This window comes from Bubalus kerabau, chromosome 4 (assembly GCF_029407905.1).
Source record: "Bubalus kerabau isolate K-KA32 ecotype Philippines breed swamp buffalo chromosome 4, PCC_UOA_SB_1v2, whole genome shotgun sequence".
Classification (NCBI taxonomy): domain Eukaryota; kingdom Metazoa; phylum Chordata; class Mammalia; order Artiodactyla; family Bovidae; genus Bubalus; species Bubalus kerabau.
The window spans coordinates 62,007,953-62,023,639 of record NC_073627.1 but is presented as its reverse complement, the minus strand read 5'-3'; positions in this window follow the sequence as shown (position 1 = coordinate 62,023,639).

Sequence of the window (15,687 nt, the reverse complement as noted above, 5' to 3'; positions counted from 1 at the left end):
AATGACTGTGGCTCAGATCATGAACTCCTTATTGCCAAATTCAGGCTTAAATTGAAGAAAATAAGGAAAACCACTAGACAATTCAGGTATGATTTAAATCATATCCCTTATGGTTATACAGGGGAAATGACAAATGGATCCAAGGGATTAGATCTGATTGACAGAGGGCCTGAAGAACTATGGATGGAGGTTTGTAACATTGTACAGGAGACAGAGATCAAGACCATCCTGAAGAAAAAGAAAGACAAAAATACAAAATGGTTGTCTTCAGAGGCCTTACAAATAGCTGAGAAAATAAGAGAAGCAAAAGGCAAAGGAGCAAAGGAAAGATAAACCCATTTGAATGCAGAGTTCCAAATAATAACAAGGAGAGATAAGAAAGCTTTCCTCAGTGATCAATGAAAAAAAAAAAAAATAGAGGAAAACAATAGAATGGGAAAGGCTGGAGATCTCTTCAAGAAAATTAGAAATATCAAGGGAAAATTTCATGCAAAGATGGGCACAATAAAAGAAAGAAATGGTATGGGCCTGACAGAAGGAGAAGATATTAAGAAGAGGTGGCAAGAATACACAGAACAACTGTACAAAAAAGATCTTCATGACCTACACAATCACAATGGTGTCATCACTCACCTAGAGCCAGGCATCCTGTAATGTGAAGTCAAGTGGGCCTTAGGAAGCATCACTATGAACAAAGCTAGTAGAGGTAATGGAATTCTAGTTGAGCTATTACAAATCCTAAAATATGATACTGTGAAAGTGCTGCCCTCATTATGCCAGCAGATCTGGAAAAGTCAGCAGTTGCCACAGGACTGGAAAAGATCAGTTTTCATTCCAAACCCAAAGAAAGGAAATGCCAAAGAATTTTCAAACTACCCCACAACTGCACTCATCTCATACGGTGGCAAAGTAATGCTCAAAATTCTCCAAGCCAGGCTTCAACAGTATGTGAATTGTTAAATTCCAGATGTTCAAGCTGAATTTAGAAAAGGCAGAGGAATCAGAGATCAAAATGCCAACATCCGTTAGATCATCAAAAAAGCCAGAGAATTCCAGAATATTCATTACTTCTGCTTTATTGACCACGCCAAAGCCTTTTACTGTGTGGCTTACCACAAACTGGAAAATTCTTCAACACATGGGAACATCAGACCTCCTGATCTGCCTCCTGAGAAATCTGTATGAAGGTCAAGAAGCAACAGTTCGAACTGGACATGGAACAACAGACTGGTGCCAGATTGGGAAAGAAGTTCATCAAGGCTGTATATTGTCACTGCTTATTTAACTTATATGTAGAAATCATGAGAAATGCTGGGCTGGATGAAACACAAGCTGGAATCAAGACTGTAGGGAGAAATATCAATAAACTCAGACATGCAGATGACACCACCCTTATAGCAGAAAGGGAAGAAAAAACTAAAGATCATCTTGATGAAAGTGAAAGAGGAGTGTGAAAATGTTGGCTTAAAACTCAACATTCAGAAAACTAAGATCACAGCATATGGATGCATCACTTCATGGCAAATGTATGGGGAAACAATGGAAACAGTGACAGACTTTCTTTTCTTTTCTTTTTTTTTTTTAATTTTATTTTATTTTAAAACTTTAAAAAATTGTATTAGTTATGCCAAATATCAAAATAAATCTGCCACAGGTATACATGTGTTCCCCATCCTGAACCCTCCCCCCTTCTCCCTCCCCATACCATCCCTCTGGGTCGTCCCAGTGCACCAGCCCCAAGCATCCAGTATCGTGCATCGAACCTGGACTGGCATCTCATTTCATACATGATATTATACATGTTTCAATGCCATTCTCCCAAATCTTCTCACCCTCTCCCTCTCCCACAGAGTCCATAAGACTGTCCTATACATCAGTGTCTCTTTTGCTGTCTCATATACAGGGTTATTGTTACCATCTTTCTAAATTCCATATATATGCATTAGTATACTGTATTGGTGTTTTTCTTTCTGGCTTACTTCACTCTGTATAATAGGCTCCAGTTTCATCCACCTCATTAGAACTGATTCAAATGTATTCTTTTTAATGGCTGAGTAATATTGCATTATACTTTATTTTCTTGTGCTCTAAAATCACTGTAGATGGTGACTGCAGCCATGAAATTAAATGACGCTTGCTCCCTGGAAGAAAAGTTTTCACCAACCTAGACAGCATATTAAAAAGGAGAGACATTGCTTTGCCAATAAAGGTCCATCTAGTCAAGGCTATGGTTTTTCCAGGAGTCATGTATGGATGTGAGAGTTGGAATATAAAGAAAGCTGAGAGCCAAAGATTTGATACTTTTGAACTGTGGTGTTGGAGAAGACTCTTGAGAGTCCATTGGACTGTAAGGAGATCAAACCAATCAATCCTAAAGGAAATCAACTTTGAATATTCATTAGAAGGACTGATGCTGAAGCCGAAACTCCAGTACTTTGGCCCCCTCGTGTGAAGAACTGACTCATTTGCAAAGGCCCTGATGCTGGAAAAGATTGACTGCTGGAGGAGAAGGGGACAACACAGTATGAGGTTGTTGGATGGCATCACCAACTCAATAGACATGAGTTTGAGTAAGGTCCATGAGTTGTTGATGGACATGGAACCCTGGTGTGCTGCAGTACATGGAGTACAAAAAGTCCGACATGACTAAGTGACTGAACTGACTGACTGATTATGCACAGTGCTGCAATAAACATTGTTGCACATGTTTTCTACAGATTATGTTTTTTTTCCAGGTATATTCCCAGGAGTCAGGTTTTTGGACCAAAGGTTAGTTTATTTTTAGTTTTTTTAAGGAACCTCTATTCTGTTCTCCATAGTGTTTGTCCCAATTAACAATCCCACCAGCAGTATAGGAGGGTTTCCTTTCTGACACCCTTTCTCAAGACATTTATTTTTTGTAGACATTTTGAAAATTTTTATTTTGACCCATGTGACATCATACCTCATTGGTGTTTTGATTTGCATTTCTCTGATAATTAGTGATATTGAACAAATTCTTATGTGTTTTTTTGGCAGCTGTATATCTTCTTGGAGTTATATCTATTTACATCTTATGCATAGTTTTGATTTTTTAAAAATAAGGCTCTATGAGATTATAGACCTAAATGGACTTTTAAAGGCAGAGACATCACATTGCTGACAAAGGTCCATACAGTCAAAACTATGTTTGTTTTGTTTTCAGTAGTCATTTATAAATGTGAGAGTTGGACCATACAGAAGTGTGAGAATGGAAGAACTGATACTTTCATCATGTGGTGCTGAAGAAGACCCTTGAGAATCCCTTGGACAGCAAGGGAATCAAACTAGTCAATCCTAAAGGAAATCAACCCTCAATATTCATTGGAAGGGTAGATGCTGAAGCTGAAACTCCAATACTTGGACGAACTGATGTGAAAAGCCAACTCATTGAAGACCCTGATGCTGAGAAATATTGAGGACAAGAGGATAAGGGTGCTACAGAGGATGAGATGGTTGGATGGCATCACTGACTCAATGGACACACATTTGAGCAAACTCAGGGTGATAGTAAAAGACAGGGAAACCTGGTGTGAACACACACTGAGATGCTTCTGTATTTTTGAGATAAATATCTTGTCAGTCAATTAATTTACACGTGCTTTCTCCCATTTTGTAGGTTTTATTTTCATTTTGTTTATGGTTTCCTTTGGTGTGCAAAAGATTTTAAGTTCAATTAGGTCTCATTTGTTGATTTTTGCTTTTATATTCATTATTGTAGAAGATGAATCAAAATATATTACTGTGATTTATGTAAAAGAGTATTCCTCCTCTATTTTCTTTTAAGAGTTTTATAGTGTCTAGTCTTATCCTTAGTTCTGTGATCCATTTTGAGTTTGTTTTTGTGTACAGTGTTAGAGAATATTCTAATTTCATTCTTTTACATGTAGCTGCCCAGTGTTTCCAGCATTAATTGTTGAAAAGACTATCTTTTCTACAACTGCATATTCTTGCCTTCCTTGTTGTACATTAATTGAACATAGGTGAACGAATTTATTTCTGGCCTTTCTGTCCTATTTCATTGGTCTATATTTCTGTTTTTGTTACGGTACCATACTGTTTAGATGACTGTAGCTTTGTAGTATTATTTGAACTTGCTTTAGGGCTTCCCTGATAGCTCAGTTGTTAAAGAATCTGCCTGCAATGCAAGGAACTCCAATTCAAATCCTGGGTCAGGGTTGGAGAAGGAATAGGCTACCCACTCCATTATTCTTGGGCTTCCCTTGTGGCTCAGCTGGTAAAGAACTTGACTGCAGTAAATAAGACTGGGTTCAATCCTTTGTTTGGGGAGATGCCCTGGGGAAAGGAAAGGTTACCCACTCCAGTATTGTGATTGCTGTAGCTCTATTTTTCTTTTTCAAGATCACTTGGGCTATTCAGGGTTTACTGTGTTTCGATGTAAATTTTAGTGTGTGCGTGTTTTTTTTTTTTTTGGCTATAGTTCTATGAAAGATGACATTGGTAATTTTATAGGGATTGCATTGTATCTGTAGATTGCCTTGGGTAGCATAATCATTTTGAGAATACATATTCTTCCAATTCAAGAACATGATACATTCTTCCATCTGTTTGTATGATTTCTGATTTCTTTCATTAGCATTTCCTAGATTTTAGAGTAGGTCTCCTTAGGTAAGTTTAGTCCTAGGTAATTTATTCTTTTTGATGTGATGGTAAATGGGATTGCTTGCTTAATTTCTCTTTCTGATATTGTGTTTTTCATGTATAGTAATTAAGCTATTTCTGTGTATTAATTTTATATCCTTCAGCTTTACCAAATTCATTGATGAGCTATAGTAATTTTCTGGTACTGCTTTTAGGATTTTAGAAGTACCATATCATGTGATCTGTAACCATGACATATTTACTTCTTCGTTTTCAATTTGGATTCTTTTTATTTCTTGTCCTTATCTGATTCTTATGACTAAGACTTCCAAAAGTATGTTGAATAAAAATGGAAAGAGTGGACATACTTGCCTTGTTCCTAATCCTAGAGGAAACGTTTTCAGGTTTTCACCATTGATTGTGATGTTAGCTGTGAGTTTTTCATATATGGCCTTTATTATGTTTAGATAAGTTGCCTCTGTTCCCATTTTCTGGAAAGCTTTTATTTATAAATGGTGATGAATTTTATTAAAATCTTTTCCTGAATCTATTGAGGTGATTATATAGTTTTTACTCTTCAATTTGCTAATATAGTGTTTCAGAATAATTGATTTTTGGATGTTGAATACGTCTTCTTTATTAGGATAAATCCCACTTGATCATGATGAGTGAGTGAGTGAAAGTTACTCACACATGTCTAACGCTCTATGAACACATGAACTATACAGTCCATGGAGTTCTCCAGGCCAGAATACTGGAGTGGGTAATCATTCCCTTCTCCAGGGGATCTTCCCAAATTAGCGATTGAACCCAGACCTCCTGCATTGCAGGTGGATTCTTTACCAGCTGAGCCACAGGGGAAGCCCAAGAATACTGGATTGGGTAGCCTATCCCTTCTCTAGTGGATCTCCCCGACCCAGGAATCAAAGTGGAGTCTCCTGCATTGCCAGAAGCTTCTTTACCAACTGAGCTATCATGATGGATTACCTTTATAATGAATTTCTATATTGGGTTTATTAGCATTTTGGTGAATATTTTTGCATCTATGTTCATCTGCAATATTGATCTGTAGTTTTATTTTTTATAATTTTTTTGTCAGTTTTTGATACCAGGGTGATGGTTACCTCCTAGAATGAGCTTGAAATAAGGCTTTTTTTTTTTTTTCCACTCCAACTTTTGGGAAGTGTTTGAAAAGAATATGTGTTAACTATTCTCTAAATGTTGATAGAATTTTCATGTGAAGCTGTCTGGTCTTGGACTTTTGTTCTTGGAAGTTTTAAAATCACTGTTTCAATTTCAATACTTGTGCATGTTATGTTCATATTTTATTTTTTCCCTGGTGCAGTCTTGGATGATTGTATCTTTCTAAGAATTTTATTTCATTTTTTAATGTTGTCTGTTTTATTGTCATATATTTGTTTGTAGTAGTCTGTTATACTCCTTTGTATTTCTGTGATGTCTCTTGTAGCTTCTCCTTTTTCATTTCTAATTTTATTGATTTGTGTCCTTTACCTTTTTCCTTGATGATTCTGGCTAAAAGTTTGTCAGGTTTGGTTTCTTTTCAAAGAATTTGTTTTTCATTCCATTGATATTTTCTCTTATTTTCTGTTTTTATTTCTGGTCTGTTATTTATATAATAACTTTGTGGGTTTTTTCCCCCTCATTCTCTAGTTGCTTTATGGGGTACACTTAGGTTGCTTATTTGAGATTTTTCTGGTTTCCTGAGGTAAGATTGTATTGCTATAAGCATCCTTCTTAAAACTGCTTATGCTGTATCCCATAGGTTTTGGACAATTGTGTTTTCATTGTCATTTGTCTTTAGGTATTTTGGTTTCTTCTTTAATATCTTCAGTAATCTTGGTTGTTTAGTAGCTTCTTGTTTAGACTCCATGTATTTGTATCTTTTAAGTTTTTTTCCCTATTATTGATTTCGAATCCCATAGCATTTTGATTAAAAAATATGCTAGTTATGAATTCAATTTTCATAAAGTTACCAACGCTTGGTCTATGGTCCAAGATATGATCTATCCAGAAAAATGGTCCATGTGTACTTTATTCATTTTCTTTCTGATGCATTTCTCTGTAAATATCAATTACTTATGTCTGGTTTAAATTGTAATTTAAAGCTTGTTTTTTGTTACTGATATTCTTTCTGGATGATTTGCCCACTGATGGAGTGGGGTATTATTTGCTTTCAAAGCCAAATGCTTTGGGGATTCCTCCTCTCAGGGCCAGTCCCTTGGGCTGGGAGACCTGAAATGGAGCTCAGAACCTTTAAATCTTTTCAGAGAACTTCTGCAATGTGATTATTTTACAATTTCCAGGTCGCCCACTCAGCAGGTTTTGGATTTGATTGTCACAAGATCACTCATTCTGCCATCTCATTGTGGCTCATTCCTTGTTTTTGAATGTAAAATATCATTTTTGGTAGGTTCCAGTCTTTTTTTATTGTTGGTTGTTCAGCAGTTAGTTATGATTTTGGTATTTTCACAAGATGAGTTTCTATTCTTTTGCTCTGCTCTTTTCTCTGGAATTTAGGGGCTTCTTTAAGTTTGAAAGCCTGCTGCTTTTTTGCTCAGTGTGAGCTGGCCATTATCCCTTTGATACAAGGTATTCAGATAAAGCATCCCTTCCCCATTCACAGGACAGCAGGGGCAGGTCCTGGAACCCTCCCATGGATTTCCTAGTGGTGGAAACTATTCATATTTTCCTAGGATGACAGACACAGACCCTGTCTCCTGCTTATAAATATCCTAGTGGCAAGAGCTTTCCATTGCTCTCCCAGGACAATGGGGAGGAAAATGCCATCTGCTTGTGTGTCTGGTGGTGGTGGCCAGTACCCATCTCTGGAGCCCAAGATGGCAGGGGTGACTTAAGCCACCCCCTGGTGCTCCTGTAGGTGTTGTCTTGTTACCTGGGAGCACTCAGAGGGGAAAATAAAATAAAAAGGTCTTATGGTGTTCTTGCCCCTCTTCTCAATTGCCTCACAATAACGGCACCTTGCCTCTCAGCCAGACACAGGCTTCTCACAAGTACATCTTCAGTTGCCATAGCCCAGCCTTTTTGGGCTGTTTCCACATATCCAACCCCAGTCCTTTTCCTAGTAATGACTTCCAAAGCCTGAGCTTCAGCACTCAATATCTACCCACACCAACAGAGGAGTATCTCAGTTTGGAGACTTCAGGGCAGTGGTTCCAACCCAATGTGCAGGTCATTCTTCATTTTGTCTTCCACAAACTGGTTGCTGTGCTGTCCTTGTAAACTCTGAATCTCCTCTTCCATTTAGTTTGATTTCACTACTGGTGAAGAGACTTCCCAGTATGAGGGAATATTTCCTCCTTCATAGCTCCCTCCCTAGTGTTCAGGCCTCATCCCATTTCTTTTTTATTTTCTTTTTATTCTAACCAGTTATGTAGAGGTTTTCTTGTCTTTTCAGAAGTATGAGGTCTTTTGTCAGAGTTCAGTAACTGTTCTTTGTGCATCATTCCACTTAAATGTATGTTCAATGTTTCTACTGGAGAAGGTGAACTCTATGTTCTACTCTTCTGCTATCTTGATCAGCCATATTTTGATACATTAAAAATTGTTATCTTAACTTTCATAAACACTTATAAAGAATATTAAATCTAATGATTTATTGAATTTAAAATATTTTTGATTGCCCCACATTTTCCAAAGCAATCTGGAATAATATAATTGGTGCAGTTTCACAAAATAATATTTACTTTTATTTTCTGTAAAACTGATCATTTTCCATTCTATTTATTATTTTTATTTAAGTTTTTTTGTTTGTTTGTTTCACCTTTTATTTTCTGGTTATGACCCACTATATTAATTTTCATATACACTTGAAGATTGCTACCTGTAGATTAAAAGTCAGTGGGATATACTAGTTAACATCTGGAAAATAAGCCCTGAATTTAGAATTAACATTCTTGGCTTAACCCCCATTACCATCAGTGTTTTAATCCAATATAATAGGTGTGATTTGTGGACCAGCAGTATCAACCTCACCAGAGTGTTTTCCTTGTGACTACAGACTTTCTACTCAGATATGCTATTCCAAGTTCTATATTTTTACAAAGTTCACAGATGAGTTTTATACACATACAATTTTGAGAAGCATTGAGCTAGGTCATACTGCAGTAACAAACAACCTCAAATTCTTAGTAGTTTAAAAGTATTTATTTCTTGCTCATGTTACCTGATCTTCATAAGCCAGCAAGGAGGCTCTGCTTAGCACAGTCACTCAAGGACTCAGTCTTTGGAGTAGCCTTGCTTTCTAGCATTGCCAGTTGTTTTCAATTTTAAGAGGGAATTTCATCAAACTATTATACTACCAAATAAACTAATTACTGATATTATTCCTCTCTACTAAATACAAAATATTTTCTCTCTCTTCTGCATTACTAATAAGCCTTGAAATTGTAACAAATTGTAGTAATTTTTGTATGTTTCTGGGTTTATTCTATTAAAATGAAGTCCACATTGTCTTGTACATCCTTAAAAACTGTATGTTAAGTTCATAAAAACTGACTAAATTGTTGTTTTGTAATTTTGCCAGTTAAATAACACACTTGGATTCAAAGACAATTTTCCTTTTCCAGTGTTAGAAATGTATTAATTTCTTTAAATAGAGCTTAGTGTAAGGAAAGCCCCATTAAGGCAAGTTACCATCTGGGAATGTCAGAATGAGAAGACCTTCCCTGAGTTCAATAATTTTGATTGATGGGATGAGTTTAATCCATGAACTTCCCACTTTTGGTAACACTTTTCATCTGTGGAAAATGGATGAAAAGTTGAAAGCATTAGTAGATTCTGGCTGCAGTAGTGATCCTTCCTAGGGAGAAAAAAAAAAAAAAAAAAGAAAGAAAGAAAGAAGAAAGAAAACCCTAAAAACTACTTGTTAAATTTCCCACATGTAGAAGTCTTGTAGCTTCTTTTGAACCTTAATTAGATATTTCTAAGAGGAAGTATTTTGCAAGTTAGAAGTGGCTCACTATATTTAGTTACCTGCAGCCAACAGTCACTGTCTTTCAGACCACCAAGCATAAGTTCTTTTTCTCCTTTTTTTTTTTTTTTTTAATGAACCATCTGTACATGAAAGCAGTTCCTTTTCCCTTGTTTGTTTGTCCATCTCCCTCCCCCTAAAACTTAAAAAAAGCCTAATTAGTAGAAATGAGATTTCTAGACAATGTAATATAACTCCTGATATAGGCTCTCCTGAATTTCTATCATGTCTTATCTAAGTTGCTGATTCTTTTTCTAGATAAAATAAAGTAAAAATGGAGAAGCAAGCAGTAGGAAAAAAAAAAAAACTAGCTCCTAGCTTTCTTCCCTCATCAAGCCCCCTAAGCATTCCTGCAGTCAGATCATTTTGGCAAAGTAATGTCTGAAGAGTCACCCAATCTGCACTCAACAAAAAATGTCATGCAGCTGAACCTGAGTTCAGTAACATGAATACTAGATGTTTATTTTCTAATAGCTGTTAAAACCTATATGGTGTATAGATCACAAGAATATTGGTAATAGGTCACAAGATATCTTTCCATATAACTCAATTAGTTCTCATTACAAAGCCATAGTTATCCTCATTTAATGGCTGAGGAAACTGAAGCACAAAGAGATTAACTTTTAAACTTTGAAGTGATAGAGGATTTATGGAGACAAACTTATTATTTGGCCTTTATAATTATATTTAGAAAATATCAGAAGCAGAATTTTTCACAGATTAAATGCCACTAATACTGAATCCACATGTAACTTAGTTCAAAGAAAGTATTTCTGAAAAATCCTCAAGTTGAATGAAATGGTCAGTAATTGAGATTATGACAAAATAAAGAGAAAAAAAGCTTAGAAAGATTTAAATTTGCTGAAAATTATTGCTTTTTAATCACAAAATTCCTGAATGAAGTTTTCTGTTTAAACTGCATCCTTGGACTTCCCTAGTGGTCCACACTCCTAATGCACAAGACCTAGGTTTGAGCCCTAGCTGAGGATCCATATCAAACATGCCACAGTGAAGAATTTTCATGCCAAAACTAAAGAACTAACATGCTGCAATGAAGACCTGGTGCATCCAAATAGGTAAATAAAAATAGACAGTTTTTTTTTTTTTTTAATGTACCCTCTGCAACCTATTTTGTTTATTGCATGCAAAACTTGAGTCTTATCTGAGTCTTTTTTAAAATTAATTAATAATTTAAATTGGAGGATAATAACTTTACAATATTGTGATGGTTTTAGTCATACATTGATATGAATCAGGCACAGGTGCATGTGTCCTCCATTCTGAGCCCATTTCCCACCTCCCTCCCCTCCTCATCCCTCTGAGTAGTCCCAGAGCTCCAGCTTTGAGTGCCCTGCTTCATGCATTGACTTGCACTGTTCACCTCTTTTACATATGGTATTATATATGTTTCAAAGCTATTCTCTCAAATCATCCCACCCTCGCTTTCTCTTACAGAGTTCAAAAGTCTGTTCTTTACATCATTGTCTCTTTTTCTGCCTTGCATATAGGATCATCATTACCTTCTTTCTAAATCCCATATATATATGCTTTAATATTTGATATTGGTGTTTCTCTTTCTGACTTACTTCACTCTTTATAATAGGCTCCAGTTTCATCCACCTCGTTAGAATTGACTTGAATGTGTTCGTTTTTATACTTGAGTAATATTCCATTGTGTGTATGTACCACAACTTCCTTATATATTTGTCTGCTGATAGACATCTAGGTTGCTTCCACATCCTAGCTATTGTAAACAGTGCTGCAATGAACATTGGGGTAGAAGTGTCTCTTTCAATTCTGATTTCTTCAGTGTGTATGTCCAGCAGTGGGATTGCTGGATCATATGGCATTTCTATTCCCAGTTTTTTGAGGAATCTCCACACTGTTATCCATAGTGGCTGTACCAGTTTGCATTCCCACCAACAGTATGGGAAGGTCACCTTTTATCTACACCCTCTCCAGCATTTATTGTTTGTAGGCTTTTTGATGGCAGCCATTTTGACTGGCATGAGATGATACCTCATTGTGGTTTTGACTTGAATTTTTCTAATAACGAGTTTTCTAATGTTGAACATTGTTTTCATGTGCTTAATGACCATTGTATGTCTTCTTTAGAGAAATGTCTGTTTAGTTCTTTGACCCACTTTTTGATTGGGTTGTTCGTTTTTCTGGTATTGAACTATATGAGATGCTTATATATCTTGGAGATGAATTCTTTGTCAATTTTTTTCATTTATTATTATTTTCTCCCATTCTGAAGGCTGCCTTTTCACCTTGTATATTGTTTCCTTCATTGTGCAAAAGCTTTGAAGTTTAATTAGGTTCCATTTGTTGATTTTTGCTTTTATTTCCATTACTCTGGGAGATGGGTCATAGAGGATTTTGTGATTTATGTCAGAGAGTGTTCTGCCTATGTTTTTTTCTAAGAGTTTTATAGTCTCTGATCTTAAAATTAATTTTTAATCTATTTTGAGTTTATTTTTGTGTATGGTGTTAGAAAGCATACTATTGTTAATCTTTTACATGTGGTTGACCAGTTGTCCCAACACCACTTGTTAAAGAGACTGTCTTTTATCCATTGTATATTTTTGCCTTTTTTGTCAAAGATAAGGTGTCCATAGTGAAAGTAAAAGTCGCTCAGTCATGTCTGACTCTTTGTGACTCCATGGACTATTATTATTGATATGTATGATCTTGTTAACATATATTTTGTCATTTTGCATTCATTTTTATAAATCGTTTCTGTGTTTCCTGTATAGAGAAGATCCTTTAGCATTGTTGAAGATCTGGTTTGGTGGTGATGAATTCCTTCAGCTTTTGCTTGTCTGTAAAACTTTTCATTTCTACTTCCCATCTGAATGAGATCCTTGCTGGGTAGAGTAATCTTGGTTGTAGGTTTTTCTCTTTTATCTCTTTAAGTATGTCCAGCCATTTCCTTCTAGCCTGAAGAGTTTCTATTGTTATCCTTATGGGGATCCCCTGTGTGTTTTTGTTGCTTTTCCCTTGCTGTTTTGAATAGTTGCTCGTTGTGTTTAGTTTTTTGTTAGTTTGATTAATATGTGTCTTGGGCTGGTGTGCCTTTGGTTTATCCTGTTTGGGACTCTCTTGGTTTCTTGGACTTGGCTGCCTATTTCCTTCCCCATTTTACAGAACTTGTTGACTATTATCTCCTCATGTATTTTCTCATGTGCTTTCTGTTTGTCTTATTCTTCTGGAACACCTATGACTCAAATATTACTCAGCCATTAAAAAGAATACATTTGAATCAGTTCTAATGAGGTGGATGAAACTGGAGCCTATTATACAGAGTGAAGTAAGCCAGAAAGAAAAACACCAATACAGTATACTAACGCATATATATGGAATTTAGAAAGATGGCAACAATAACCCTGTGTACGAGACAGCAAAAGAGACACTGATGTATAGAACAGTCTTATGGACTCTGTGGGAGAGGGAGAGGGTGGGAAGATTTAGGAGAATGGCATTGAAACATGTAAAATATCATGTATGAAATGAGTTGCCAGTCCAGGTTCGATGCACGATACTGGATGCTTGGGGCTGGTGCACTGGGACGACCCAGAGGGATGGAATGGGGAGGGAGGAGGGAGGAGGGTTCAGGATGGGGAACACATGTATACCTGTGGTGGATTCATTTTGATATTTGGCAAAACTAATACAATTATGTAAAGTTTAAAAAAAAAAAATGTTGGGACATTTAACATTCTTCCAGAGGTCTCTGAAGTTGTCCTTATTTCTTTATTTTTTTTTTTTCTTTTTTCCTCTCTGCTTCATGTATTCCCACCATTCTATCTTTCACCTCACTTATCCTCTCTTCTGCCTTAGTTATTCTACTGTTGGTTCCCTCCAGAGTGCTTTTAATCTCAATTATTGTATTGTTCATTATTGATTAAATCTTCTTTATTTCTTCTTGGTGCTTGTTAAACATTTCTTTGTTCTTCTCAATCCTTGTCTCTGGTCTATTTATCTGTAATTTTATTTTGTTTTCAAGACTTTGGATGATCTTTACTATCATTATTCTAAATTATTTTTCAGGTAGACTCCCTGTCTCCTCCTCTTTTGTTTAGTTTGGTGGATTTTTACAATGTTCCTTCACCTGCTAAATATTTCTCTGACTTTTCATTATGTTTAGATTACTGTGTTTGGGGTGCCCTTTCTGCAGCCTGGAAGTTCATGGTTCCTTTAATTGTGGAGTCTGCTCCTTTTGAGTGGGGTTGGACCAGTGGCTTGTCAAGGTTTCCTGGTTGGGGGAACTTGTGTTTGTGTTCTGGTGGTTGGAGCTGGATCTTTTATCTGTGGAGTGCAATACAATATCCATTAGTGATTTTGTGGGTGTCTATGGGTTTGGCATGGCTTTGGGCAAATTGTCTTTTAATGTTCATTGTTGTGTTCCAGTTTTGCTAGAGAATTAGCCTGGTGTGTCTTGCACTGGAACTTGCTGGCTCTGGAGTGGAGCTTGATTTCAGTATGGGTAAGGAGACTTTTGGAGAAGGAAATGGCAACCCACTCCAGTACTCTTGCCTGGATAATCCCATGGATGGAGGAGCCTGGTGGGCTACAGTCCATGGGGTTGCAAAGAGTTGGACACGACTGAACAACTTCACTTTCACTTTCAAGGAGACTTTTGGGTGGGCTCTTATCTATTAATGTTCCCTGGGATCAGGAGTTTTCTGATGTTCTGGAGTTCTGGAGTTGAGCTTCTTGCCTCTGGCTTTTGTTCCCCTTCTTACACTAGCCTCAAGATTTTTCCATCCATAGAGCACAGAACATAAAATTCCTAGGTTAATGGTGAAACAATTCTACACAGCCAGGAACACCCAGAGAGATTCAGAGTTATATAGAGAAGAGAAGGGGCAGGGTGTGTGTGGGGGGGGCAGATAGAGGTGACCTCAGGGAGAAACAAGAGTCATAAGGAAAGAGAACAATAAACCCAGTAATCAAATCCTTAAGTGAAAATGAATACTGAAGGTTAGATTCTTAAAGGTACAAAATTGGTAACAAATATTATATAGCAAAGACTAAAAGCCTAGAATAGTGTTTAGAATCTCAAAAATACAATATAAAAATGCAAAGCAAAATTGATTACAAAAATTAATATATATGGAATTTTCTTTTAAAAATAGCTTTTTTAAAAGAAAGATAATAATAGTAGGCTATAAAAATTAAAGTTAGAGGAATAATAAAGAACTAAAATTTAATATATATATATTAAATTATATATAAATTAATTATATATAAATTATATATATATATATATATATATATATATATATATATATATAGTGATAATACTAAAAATATAGCTAGGAATTTCTCTGGAGCTGTTGTGGGTAGTGTGGGGTCAGTAAAGTGTCAGCTAGTCCCTTGTTCTGGCTTGTACTTGTTCTCAAAGTCTATAGTTGCTGCTCAAAAGCACAGGATTAGCATTAAGTGCAGAGTTTTAATTTATTGCACCTGCCACTTCCAGGGCTGTTCCTCCTTTGTCTATTTTGGATTCCGATGTTTGCAAATTTCTTCACTGTCTCATTTCAGCCCTGATCCGAGGGGGCAAAGGCAGCTACTTATTCAGGCTCACTTTTTCATTTGTGCTGTGGAAAGAGAAGGACACTGCAAACAAATATCACTGGCATGTGTGGGGAGTGCTTGCAGAGGATGGACCATACTGTGTTTGCCACAGCCCAGGGTGGTGTGTACTTCCAAGGTCCACACTGCCCAGGCTCCAGGATGCTCCATGAGGGCACTGTCCCAAGTAGGCCCTGAATTTCATATACTTCCTAGGTCTAAGCCACTCAGGTTCTCAGGGACTCTTCAAGGGCACACACTCAAATGGGCTATGTGTTTTGTGCCCTTCCCAGGTCCTAGCTGCTCAGGCGACCAGATGCTTGGTGAATGCACTGTCCCAGGTGGGCCGTGTGTCTTATGCACCTTCCTGGTCCCAGTCGCTTGGTTTCCTGGGTGCACCATGAGGGCACAGTCCCAGGTGTGCCGTGTGTCTCCTTTGGGGAACTGATCTCAGTCTGTGACACTCCTAGCCAATG